Raw genomic sequence first — 13,805 nt, forward strand, 5'->3', positions numbered from 1 at the left:
CCCAGTACTGTGAAGCAGAAGTGCCAACACCTAGGTACTATATAAATTACCAGTGCAAACAACTTTTACTAGATTATGTTGTTTCTTGATTTGAATTAGAGACTTGCATATTGCACATTTAAACAAGTGCTTATATGGACCTATTTTATCTTAAAATACCTGGTGCATGTTCTCTTGGTTATTGGGGGGGAGATTTTTTTTTCCCTTGTATTCACTGCTTCCTGGGCATACTTTTTATTCAGGAAGTGGGAAATGCAAATGATAATGAAGTCTGCAGAGAAGAAAACACAAGGAATGTCATAACTTTAATTCTGGCAAGGTATGGAAATATGTTATTTTAAAAATACGCGTTGTAGCAATTTATAGAACAACTCCAACTTACATTAATATACGCATGCAATAGGATTTCAATATTTTTGGTGACAATCGTATAACAAATTATATTTAAAGAAAAAAGTAGCATTGTGATTATAAATGTGTAATAAGTGACCACTGTAGTGATGCTCTCCTACAATACCGATATAAATAAGGAAAAGAACTAGTACAGGGGGTTGCCCTGTGTATCAGCCTGATCTGTGTACGTTCCACCTAATAACACATATAGCGCTGGCTCGGCTTCCTCCCCTCCGGCCTGGGATGTGAGTGAGGCCTCCTCCCCCCGCACATACAGGAGGGAGGGGGATTCCTGAGCACCGGAGAGGAAGCCGCTGTACCCGGACGAGCAGGCCGTTCCCCCAACTAGGCCCGGGCCGCTTCCTGGTTACCAGCTGCCGTTGTCAGGGAGGGAGGAGAAGGAGAGAAGGGTCACGGCGGAGGGTCAAAGGGGAAAGGTCACCCACCCAGCATCCTCCGGGTTGGAAACACAGCCATCTTGGTTCTGCGAGACAAGAAAATTCATGCGGTAAGTGTTTTTATTTGTCTGCCCCGTCACTCCGGGTCCCCCCTCCCAGCCCGTGTTGTACCGTTGCTCTGTCGGGGAAAGCTGAGGAGAAGAGCAGGAGTTTGGCGGGCGGGGAGAGAGGGACCCGAGGGAGAGAGGCCCTGACGGCCGCGGCAGCTTTTGTCTGGATCCGGCCGGAGAGAGAGACAGGGGCTGGAGGAGGAGACAGTTGTAAAGAGCCGGGAGGCAACGGGAACGATCCGGGGAATGAGGGAGACGGAAGAGGTTGTAGGGTCTGAGGAGAGATGGCGATAAGCTGGCCGGGAGTGAGGGGACGGTAGCGGGGAGAGCAGCAGCAGAGACCGCAGGCTGAGTCCAGGCCTCTATAACATAGACCATTAGAGAGTGAGGGGGGACACCTGAAATCACAGTACATGTCTGTCAGACAGGTCACTGCAGGATAAGCTGATCTCCCAGCTTCAGCCCACACAGGTGGTTATAGAGGAACAGTTAGGCCTCTCATGTAAGCATCATCTTTATCCCAGGTATGGGGAACCTGTGTTTGCATCATTTGAATGTTCATCTTGTAGTGTAGACATCTGCAGCGGTAACTGTCACTTCCTGGTGCAGATTGCCGGCTGCTCGGTGACATTGGCTGCATAGTGATGTGAGGTCAGGTCACAGACCACAGACTGATGCATCCTTGTTGGAAAGGTGCATCAGAGGGAAACCCGTGTCACGTCAGCCTTCACTGCTGTTCAGAAGCATTCATTCTCTTTTCTCCACTCTGTTTCAATGCTCTGTATAGTTTTCAGTTTATAAACTTTGATCCATAATGTTCTCATGCTCTGACCTATGTGGCGATGATTAAAAATAACATCTATATATGTTTGTGAAAACAGTATCCCCATCATCTGTTCAACTGTGCTGTCAAGTGATGTTTTCCACACTGACACAAGTAGGAAGATTGTTTTGTAAACAGGTAGTAGCATGGATAACGGGTATATGGGATGTGGGCCCATCTAATATTGCGTATAATAATTATTGTTTTGATTCTTCATGTTGGCCCCTAATTCGTGCGTGTTTGTCTTGCAAAGTCTTACACTGCAGGTAATGCACAATGAAGTGATAATATGAGCGTGGTATCTCCAAGTTGTCTATACTATTCTGTGTTAATGAGAGCAAAGGAAACATTCAGATAGAAATAAAGTTTTTTGGTTTGTTTTTTTTAGCAAAGTGTGAAATATTATTATAGCAGCTTCTGAATGATTTTCTTTTAGTGAACAGAGTTTTTTCTGGTGGTAAAACAGCATTTTACACCGCTAATATTTAAATATTCATTTGGGGGGACTCAGCAGCTGTTTTTTAAGAATCTTCCTTTACAGATAATACAGGCTTAGGCCTCATAAGCATTGGACTTTATCAGCATTTGACGCATGTTCTTAAAGCCTATTAAACTCGACTTAGCTCTAATAGTCTAGAAAACAATATAAGCAAATGGACCTTTTCACACTTTCCAACAACCATTTGCTTCAGATTACGTTCATTTCAATGTTGCATGTAGCGTTCAGGAGTGTTACTGCTCAGTCCAATATAATTGAGTTCTACTCATTAAGTAAATAATACATTATACTGCATGGAAGCACAGACAACACTTTTTTAATGTCGTGTTAGAAGCGACTATAAAGTTCTGTCTTTGTTTTCAACAGACATTAGTTCTTAACAGTTTGTGTTAAAAAAGGATTTCTGCATACAGGTCTGGTTAAAGTGTCATTAGTTGTGTAGTTTGTAAAAATTGTCAGACCTATATACTCAGTCTTTTTACCCATCTAAAGTTATAAACTTTCACATTACAGTGTCCCTTTGTTATTTGATTTGGCAAGTAAAGTTGTATTAGCATCATCCATAGAGTCACTCTTGTATATCTGTTTATAATACACCCTTTGTGGGTCTCTGCACACTTTCAAAGTGGTGGCAATGGTGGAGCCCATTGGGGGGGTTGGTTCATCAAAATGACCAAACCCCTCTCTGGACCAACAGGTGACCAAAGTCATGTGTTGCCTGTATAATTAATAAGTACCCTTATATTAAATGTAAATTGACTTTTGTTTAATGTAATCTTTTTATTGAAAATTTTAAATTGCCAAAAATTCACTCAAATACAAATATACTCAATATAACCATGTAAATGAGCAAAGAAAAAAAACAAAGCAATTTAAACCATGGAAGTAGGATAGAAGAGGGGAACAATACTATCTGGGAATTATTAACATTTATTTTTATTGTTCTATGTTCAAATCTTGACATGAAGCAATAAGCAAATATGTTCTATTCGCTAATCATTAGAAGTCAGTATGGGCAGTATTGAAGATATAGATATGCCTTTTGGGAAAATCGTTATGCTAAAATAGATGCTATTGAAATAATTAAAACAGGGTATTGAGTACTTTATTGATATATACATTTAACTTACATTGAATACTTAGGGGCATATTCAATTACGATTCGTGGCCGCACTGGTCCCGCTACCGCAACATTGTGGCTTTCTGTGCGCACCCCAATCTGCGATATTGCGCTACCGTAATTACGCTTTATACGCGCAATCGCTGCCGCAAATTGTAATTGAATATGCCCCTTTGTGTGACACCGCGAATTATAATTGAATATGCCCCTTTGTGTGGCACCTGGTGTGCAGGTACCTACCAAAAAGTGTTTTATCCAATAACAATCTATTATATATCTGTCAGACACTTTCTAAACTGTACTAGAAAAATGACTCAATCTATTTGCTATACGTTACACTTTTTATGCTTCGTTAACTGACAGTTTTCATAAGTACCCCTTTGTTTTGTACAACTTTTTTCTATTAAATTGAAATTGTTCTTTTACACCAACCAGTTTCTTGATACATGTTTGCTGTTTTTGGAGTCTTACTGATATTTCAGTGTGTCACGGCTCATCTAGCAATAATAGCAGTTTCAACTCAGATTAATAATGGTAGATAAATGAGCTTGTCTTTAATGATAGATTACTGTCGAAATGCTTTACTGGACATTTGTAGACAAATAAACTGAATATAAAAATGGGGGTGGAAGAGACAGATACACAACAACTTGTATGAGCACCTGCTATCAATTTCCCGTCTGCAGACTGTTCATTTGTGTTTGTTGAAATTGGCGATGTTAAGTAGATCATGCCACGGTATGCTTAACCAGCCCACCTATAAGTGCCATAAACAGTCTTGGTTTACATGATGTTGCTGCCAGAGTAGAGGTGAATTAATCATTGCCTTAGTTACTGTAAACACGTGTGGGACCAAGTTGAATATTAATTCTGTCACCTGGTGTCCGTCCGCATTAGTTCCTTTTGAGAGGTAGATACTACAGGATGTGGTAATACACAAAACATAAACACTGCGTGCAAAGTTTTCAGCTTTGTGATATTCCTGGGACAAATAGCTTAACAGGACTACATAATATGTTGCTAAGAAACCACAATGTTTTTATGTGTGACATTGTGTGTATTTAAAAAAAAAAAAAAAAAAAAGTTCTTTCATCCCAAAAGTTGTAGACAGATTCACTTGGCGAGGTAGTGGTAAATGGACTAGGTGGTTTTATTTTGTCAGTAGTAAAATAGGACTTGTAATAGGAAAAAGACACACAAACCATGTTGTATCGGTATTCAGGACATCTGTAGCCCTGATTGAGCACATTAAAAATTTTGCATTGGTTTGAGTTCAAGGAAATACATTTTATTTACTGGGAATGGTGCATTCACCAAATCCTCTGGATTTCTACTCCAACATCAGTCCCATGATGCTTTGCTCTTTGCTCCACTATTTCAGACATTCCATATATAGTCATTGGCAAAACATACAAATATTGGTTTTCACAATTTGCATATACTCCCAGAATGTCATGGAGTGGTCAGATGAATTGCAATTAATATAAAAGTCCCTCTTTGCCATGACATTGAACTTTATCCCAAAAAAATGTTTCCACTGCATTTCAGCCCTGTCACAAAAGGACCAGCTGACGTCAGGTCAGTGATTCTTTCGTTAGCACAGGTGAGTGTTGATGAGGACAAGGCTGGAGATCACTCTGTGATGCTGATTGAGTTAGAATAACAGGCTGGAAGCTTTAAAAGGAGGGTAGTGCTTGGAAAACATTGTTCTTCCTCTGTTAACCATGGTTACCTGCAAGGAAACACATGTAGTCATCATTGCTTTGCACAAAAAGGGCTTCACAGGCAAGGATATTGGTGCTAGAAAAATTGCACCTAAATCTACCATTTATCGGATCATCAAGAACTTTAAGGAGAGAGGTTCAACAGTTGTGAAGAAGGCTTCAGGGTGCCCAAGAATGTCCAGCAAGCGCCAGGACAGTCTCCTAAAGTTGATTCAGCTGCAGGATCGGGGCACCACCACTGCAGAGTTTGCTCAGGAATGGCAGCAGGCAGTTGTGAGTGTATCTACACGCACAGTGAGGCGAAGACTTTTGGAGGATGGCCTGGTGTTAAGAAGGCCAGCAAAGAAGCCACTTCTCTCCAGGAAAAACATCGTGGACAGACTGATATTCTGCAAAAGGTACAGGAATTGGACTGCTGAGGACTGGGGTAAAGTCATTTTCTCTAATGAATCCCCTTTCAGATTGTTTGGGGCATCTGGAAAAACGCTTGTCCGGAGAAGGAAAGGTGAGCGCTACCATCAGTCCTGTGTCATGCCAACAGTAAAGCATCCTGAGACTATTCATGTGTGGGGTTGCTTCTCAGCCAAGGGAGTGGGGTCACTCAAAATTTTGCCTAAGAACACAGCTATGAATACAGAATGGTACCAAAACATCCTTCAAGAACAACTTCTCCCAACCATCCAAGAAGTTTGGTGACGAACAATGCTTTTTCCAGCATGATGGAACACCTTGCCATAAGGCAAAAGTGATCACTAAGTGGCTCGGAGATCAAAACATTGACGTTTTTGGTCCATGGCCAGAAAACTCGCCAGACCTTTCCTTTAATCCCATTGAGAACTTGTGGTTAATCCTCAAGAGGTGGAAAAACAAAAACCCACACATTCTGACAAACTCCAAGCATTGATTAGGCAAGAATGGGCGGTCATCATCCTGTATGTTGTCCAGAAGTTAGTTGACAGCATGCCACAGTGAATTGCAGAGGGCTTCCACAAAAAAAGGGTTAACACTGCAAATATTGACTCTTTGCATAAACAATGTAATTGTCAATAAAGGCCTTTGACACTTACGAAATGCTTTTAAGTTTACTTCAGTATACCATAGCTTCATCTGACAAAAAGGTCTGAAAACACTGAAGAAGCAAACTTTATGAAACCAATATTTGTGTCATTCTCAAAACTTTTGGCCATGACTGTGTGTGTGTGTGTGTATATATGTATATATGTGTGTGTGTGTGTATATATATGTATATACATGTATGTATATAATCAAATAATTATATAATACATTTTTTGGGCTTTTGGTGGATTTCTTTAACTCGGTTTCATTTTGAAAACTACTTTGCTATATGCTTGATTGTGTCATTACTTTTAACCAGCTTTAGATCAATAATCCCTGTTTTAGTTGTAATCAGGATTCATATGCATTTTGTGTGGAGTGAGAATTTGTTTTGAATGTGATACCTCGCCAAGGTCTTAAAATTACAAATTTTTCAAAACTTAACCCATTTTAGATTTAATCCAGGTCATATAAACATTTATGTGATAGGCAGTATTGCATAGATGGTTGTCAGCACATATGTCCCATAGATAAGCACTCAGTCTTTATATTATATAGTAGATCACCAGTTTTCAATCCTGCACACAATTTGTTTGTAATTCTTTCCTTAGGTACATGATTTGTGGATCTCCTAACCGTCTTATATAACCATTTGTACTTCTGTGTGGAAATCCGCAAAGCTTGGTTCATGAGGCCAGAAGACAGAATGGAGTACCAGTGTTGTAATTGACATGCCAGAAATGTGATAAAGCATTTTAAACCATGCTTAACCTCTGCTACACTTTCATAGAAATGAAAGGACTTTGGGAGGTATATTTACTAAACTGCGTGTTTGAAAAAGTGGAGATGTTGCCAATAGCAACCAATCGGATTCATTTATTTACTACATTCTACAAAATTATAGCTTGAATCGGAGATGTTGCCTATATTAACCAATAAACTTTTTCAAACCCGTAGTTTAGTACATATACCCCTTGGAGAGTAGCTGGTACTGAGAGTCCAATAAATTCTGTGTTGGTGCTGACGTTATTAAGCACCCCTACTCAAGGTTTGGAAAACAAAGGGGCCGATTCAATTTGGCCACATTATTCTAGGAATAACGCGGCCTGCGCACTATTACCATTGCTACGATAAAAGTGCGCAGTTCTACTGTTCTGTAGTTTTACGCTGATTTTTGCACGCAGAACTCAACCCACAAACAAAAATCTGGGTTAAAATTACTGCATTAAAGCTAATAGTATTAACACTGCGTTATTACTACGCTAAGGTGGCCGAAATGAATCAGCCCCAAACAGTATAAAGGATACATGTCACTGGAACACTTTTCAAAAAATTTTGTTTTTTTTGTTTTGTTTTTTTGCACAATAGTTCAGACACAGTATATTTCATGCTATTAGATTTCATATTTGTCTATGTATGTATAAATATCCTGTATTGTAACATACATTTATAGTTGTATCAATGTTGTCACAGTACACAACATGTCATACACAGTCATCTTCTTTTGCTGAGGAAACCATTATTTTGGGGAATGAAAAGTCACTTGGTGAAATGAACTTCCTATAGTATGGATGTCATATAGGTAAATCTAGCTATAAAGCTGAACCTGAGCGCACCAAAATGCAAGCTCTGGAATAGGCTCTCTGATTATTATTATTTTTTATTTTTTTTTGGTACTGTATTCCATTAGTTATAATTGTATCTCAGGTTACCTGTGGACTCCTTTCTGTGCTTTATTGCCGTACAAACTATATATTAATGCTGGTAGACAAGTAACAGAATCCAACTGCGATAAGCACATTTTACTTTAGTTCTCTTAATGCGTATAATAGTGCCAGGTCTAAAAAAAAAATGATGTTCTACTCAGTGGTCAAGAGACAGTTTCTCAGATGCTTCTCTTGTACCTCGCCAGATCCACATTTATGACACAAAAAGTCAGAAGTAATATTTATTTGTTGCAGGGGTTGTTGATGAGAGCTTGGCTGTACATATATTGTGGTTTGAGGTGAGCCACATGACACATCATCATGTTGACTTAGAACCTGCATTGTGATCTAGCCCCTGCACTTCAAATCCTTACTAGACACATCTTGCATTCTGACAGATGTATTTTCCTAATGCACAGTACCATTATACATGGCATTGTAATGGTGGCCTATTTGTAATGTTCTCCTTCATTTACAAGGAATATACATTTAGGCATAAATAGCCCCATTTTTGTCATGTCAATTTCTGAATTAAGGAACAACGCAGATCAAACAAAATCTAACAATATTGATTGCAAACCCCAATTGCAGTTATATGCAATCACTTCAAACAAACAAAAGTGGAGTGTTCCATTGTTAATCTTATTGAAATAGCACAGATCATATTGACTTAGGAAATTAATATAAATAATCACCAGGTATAATGTCCATGTAGTTGATGAAGAAATACACGTACAAGCTTAAACATTGCTGAGAATGTGGTCTTTTCAGCTGAGATGGTTTTGTAGTTCATTAAATTATGGTGATAACAACACTAAAGTTGCTCATTAGGCTTTTGAAAGCACTTACAGCATTAGAAATATCCTAATTCTGAAAACTTAGTAAAAATGTAATGTATGTTTATCTAGCTTTAGTTTGGTATAATCTGATTCCTACACTAATTGAGCAGTTTTTGTATATGGTGGTGTTCATGGTTTCGATGTACATAAGTGCTGCCCTTGCCTATTTTTCCAATTTGTGTGTGGTAGGAAAAGTTCCTCTTTAGTGTTATGTGTAATATTTCCTGCTCCCATTTTACATATGTTTGTTAATTTGCAGGGCTTAATTATTGTAAACAAATAGTTTTTACTTGCATGAAAAGAGCAGCTTGTATACCTTTTCATTTATTTTTTTAATTATTTCATTCTTCCAATATTAAGGCTAGTAAATTAATAATTCAAAAGGTGTAATTGCACTGTGTTTTTATTGAATGTTTGCTAGTTATGAGTGCTTAGTTGTTTATAGCGTTAATAATAAAGTTTCAAATGTTTAAGTAGGACATTTACTTTAATTCCACATGCCTGATGCATGCTATATTATGTTTTTTTTTTATATATCTATTTACTGGTTTGTTTGAGTCTTTGGAGTTAAAGGCATGTAGTTTATGTTCTTTTAAGGAAATCTATTTTTAGAAAGGCAAACCTTAAGCTGGGTACACACTACACAATTTTCAACCAATAATTAGCTAAATTAGCCGACATACGACCGCTCGTTCAAAAGTCGGGTCAGTGTGTGCAGTGACACAATGGTCGAAAGTCTGCCCAAATGAACGATTGTCGCCTCATTTGGTTGGTCGTACCGTTTAATATTTTCGTTCCAATCTCGTTTCCGATCCACAACAGTGAGTACGAAATTACAGTCATTGCTCACGACAACATGGTTGTAAAAAGTCGCTAAAGAGAAGTCTGCTCTTCCCTTTATCGTCCTAAACAAGGCTAGTGTGTATGCAGTCCATAGGCCGAGCGATCGGAACATCGGTCGCATATAAAATCGATCGGCATAAAAAGTTGGTTGAAATTTCTTTAGTGTGTACCCAGCTTTACTCCTGGCTCATTTTCTGTAAAACCTACTTTATTCTGTTATCACCAAATAAAAAAATCTGATAATAAAATTATTTAATTGGCCAATAAACAACATGCTTAGTGAGAGAATTGTAATATTTAAAAGCTGGTTTGCAAAATATTATACATTTATATTCTTTTGACCAAATTTGTACACCTTGCAAAAGAGAAAAAACATTGACTTTTTTTGCATGCCACATATGTTGCGTGTGGCTTTTCTTTTTCTCGAAAAAAAATACCTTTAACATGCATTTTTAACACTTACAAACAGGTCTGAAACTAGAAACCATTGTTTCTAGGGTAACATTTTATCCATAGGCGTTATTATTTGTGACGTTGCATCAATGTAATTTTTTACAATGCTACATGATCCATATATATTTTTTCCGTAATGGGGAAGCCTACAGTGATCTCTAAAGCATTAGTAAAACTGTATGTAAAACACCAGTGAATTTGAGGCCTAAAGCAATTTGATTTATTCCATATTGTTCTCAAATGTGTATATAGGGTGTAGGATCTCTTGTATTTGGTACTTGGGTTCTGCTTGGATCTAGGGGATTCTTTGTCATTCCATGACAAAAATATAATGGAAACATTTAAAAAGTATTGGCGTCTTTTCTCATACTGTCCCTGACATATACCTTTTATTTAATTGTTTAGCAGAGCTCTTCATGGTCACTGTTGGAAGGAGCTGGCGGTCAGGTGGTTTTGTCTCTTGATTTGAATAACTTAATTGACATGGTTCTTGTCAGGATGTTGTAAAAAAGCAAAAACATTCTAAATGTTATGCAGGTGAGATAACTATCTGCATCTGTCTGCCAATATTTGGATATTGAACAGTGCTAATTACACATGTTTATTCATGCTTGATTCTTTTTTAACAATGCGTAAATTTGAGTGTGGTGCAAATCCGTTTAAATAAAAGATGCCAAAAACTCATCTTTTGTATTTAATTGAGAGTGATTAATTTTTGTTTTTCTCTCAAAAGCCTATTATATAACAAGGTAACGAGGGACTTGATATATTTTTAACCCATAAACGGCACCATGTTTGCTCCAGTATGCAAATGAAAATATGCATAATTCAACAACATATTGTTCCTTGAAAAAGCAGATTTAAAAGCATATTTCATTGATTTGTTGCATAGAATAATTTAATTTATTGCAATGTTTTTCATGTTTACTTGTCACCATGTCATATTTTCTTTAGCGCATAAATTTTTTTTTTAGGTTGTGCTATCTCAGAGCACTAGGAAGCACACAAGTGAACTTTGTGAGAACCTCATAAGCAGTTGCCAAATCACCTGCAGATAATATACAGGGACAGTGGTCAGTTGGTACAGCACATCTCACCTGATTCTACCAGACTTTAGCGACAGTCAGGACTTTTGGGATGCTGTTTGAGTGTGTAGCAATTGAGGGGTGCTGTTAGGGAATGGGGCTTAAGAGCATGCCTATTGCTTCTGAAGCACTAGCTGCCCCCCTGTGTGACATACCCACACCCCTTTTTTCGAGGCACCTGCTGAGGTTTCACAATGTTTTTGTTTTTTTTTTCCCCAGAGATGCTTATTCAGTGTCCCAATTCCTAAAATTCTGATTTTGTTAGGTACTCGCTGAGCATACACAGGGCTATGGCTTTTGAAGGGGTGACTTCCAAAGTTGAGCACATATTTTATTATGAATATTGGACACCTGCTCATAAGCCTGCACATACACTTTGTTCAACACATGCAGTTTGTAAATGGACAATCATTTTACTGTTTAATCCTTTAAAGACCAGGGACTATATTTACTAAACTGCGGGTTTGGAAAAGTAGTGATGTTGCCTATAGCAACCAATCAGATTCTAGCTGTCATTTTTTTGGAATGTACTAAATAAGTGACAGAATCTGGTTGCGATACAAGATCTACACTTTATCAAACCCGCAGTTTAATAAATATACCCCCAGATTTTAAACAGGAAGAGACATTTAGGAGTCGACGGACACCAATATGTCTCCCCTGTTTTTCTTACTAATGGATCCAATGCAAACTGATCCATTAGGCACTACAATAGCAGCTGATATTATTGGCCTGAATTTAGTTATAATGCCCTGTGAAGTTTATAACTCTTGATTTACACTCCATAGTTATAAAATTTGCATAATTGTGCAAATTGCTTGAATCTGATAAAACCAATGGTAGAACAGATATTTTTCTTCTTTGCACAATACCGATCAAGGCAAATCGGTTTGCTCGCTATCATTTAGACAATGCTTGTGCTATTAACAATGTTGTTTAAAAGATATATCCACCTACAGGATTATCATAAATTCTACCTGTCATGTGCACAAAGTGGTGTGGGCCATTTTGTGCGCTAAATCTGCAAAATGGTGACTTCAGCTTTTTGTAGACTTCTAGTGCACCTTACCATTCTCTTCTAAGCCACCTAACCTTTCTACTAATTGGGCAGCACAGGGATTGGTGCTTTCTTTTACCATCTACAGATCAACATAAACATTTGCATCACAGTAGTGTAAATTATAAAAGACAAATATTTTCATTATTAGATCTACCACCAGTGTAGAAAGCATTTATTTAAACTAAAATCGGAACATTTACACATTTTAAAATCTCTGTTTTATTCCTTATAGTCTTAGCCTGTGTTCAGCTTGTGTTGCATTTCCGCAAAACCCTGGAAGTGCACAACCTTCAAATGTGGCACTGCTTGTTATGAGTAAAATGTACTTGAACAGAGAGAGAATGTGTGCATTGTCATGTATGTCAATGTATAAAAGTGTTGGGATTTATCTTTTGCTCTACCTAGCTCTGGTTTGGCATGGACAGTTCACCGAAATATTGAATAAATAGTGCACTGTGTGATTAAGCTTCTGAATGTTTTTGCCTACATAAAAAACATGTTTGATTTTTTTTTTTTTTTTTTTTTTTCTTCCCCCTCATTCGCCACCGGATACATTAACTTTCCTGTGCCATGTTCCAAGGTATGCTAATTGGGACCAGCGGCGGTTTCAGGTTGCAGTTTCGTGTCACTTACTAGGGGCATCTAGATCTCAGTGGTGCAACTTTGCTGCTTAAAAGCTCAATCTGTTTGCTAGATACATTTGGAAAATATTATGAACTAAAATTATGTAAAATTAAGAAGTACAATCAAGCCTTGCAAAAATATCACTTCTCTTGCAAGATTGTGTGTGAGCCTGTGGCAGTTGTGATCATTTGAGCGGCCAATAAAGGCACATGTATATCCTCCTGTCTGGATTACATTAATGCTCCCCATCACCCGACTCATTCACAGCTGGTATGTTGTTTAGTGGCTTGTGTTTGACTTGGACTAAAAGGATTTCACATAATATTTTAAGTGGTAAAATACAAACCAGCTTCTGCTCAGTCACAAATGAGTGAGATTGGAAACTTGACTTGTACTGTGTAGACTATTCATATGTTTAGACTAATTTAATATATTATGGACATATTCGTTTTGCTTTTTAGTGAGTTAAAGTTTTTGCTGTTAAACATTTTTGAAAGTTTGTTTTGCTTGATTTCACTATACTTAATCGATTTGTCACAGCTTTAATCTTATCAATTTAGGAATTATTGCTGTTTGCGATATTTACATTTTATTATGATAAAATGTGAGCATTTCATGTTTATACCAAGCACGTTATTTGCCAGCAGCGGTTAAGATGAAAAAATGGTTGCGATAAAGACACAAAACACAGTAGTAGTATATTGTAAATCAACACAACCCTCTTAAACTATTTTATTGCTCACCTAAGTCCTGGGGTTCTAGTCATCCTCCTCTTGGAACCGCCAAGCAAGTTGATGGCTATGTTAAAAAAAAATAAAAAATGACTTGTGCATTCATTTATATAGACTATAAATTTCCCATACCCTGAACTCCGACTCATACTCTCATGTTCATGGAAGAAGACTCAATGGGGAATATTCAATTAGAATCAAATTTTCTGTTATCTTGTGCAATAATGTTTTGCGGACTTCACGTGATTTTTTTATTCATTCTTTTTTTTTTTTTAAGTTCATGTGCTGCAACTCACTTATATAGCTCACCTTGTACTTATCTCATACTAAGCTATGACCTA

At 37.6% G+C, this 13,805-nt stretch overlaps 1 protein-coding gene across 3 annotated transcripts in view; it reads left to right on the forward strand.

Moving 5' to 3' along the window:
• Positions 1-275: 275 nt before the first annotated feature.
• The window catches only part of CNOT2 (CCR4-NOT transcription complex subunit 2), a 62,732-nt gene continuing 49,202 nt past the window's right edge, over positions 276-13,805 (forward strand). The window contains exon 1 of one of the 3 annotated variants that reach the window (XM_075209521.1): positions 276-319. The gene's annotated coding sequence lies outside the window, so the exon portion shown is untranslated. Of the gene's footprint in view, positions 320-679; positions 902-13,805 lie in introns of those variants that run through there. The other 2 variants (XM_075209522.1, XM_075209520.1) reach the window with 2 other exon arrangements.

Source organism: Mixophyes fleayi, chromosome 4 (assembly GCF_038048845.1).
Source record: "Mixophyes fleayi isolate aMixFle1 chromosome 4, aMixFle1.hap1, whole genome shotgun sequence".
In the NCBI taxonomy this organism is placed as follows: domain Eukaryota; kingdom Metazoa; phylum Chordata; class Amphibia; order Anura; family Limnodynastidae; genus Mixophyes; species Mixophyes fleayi.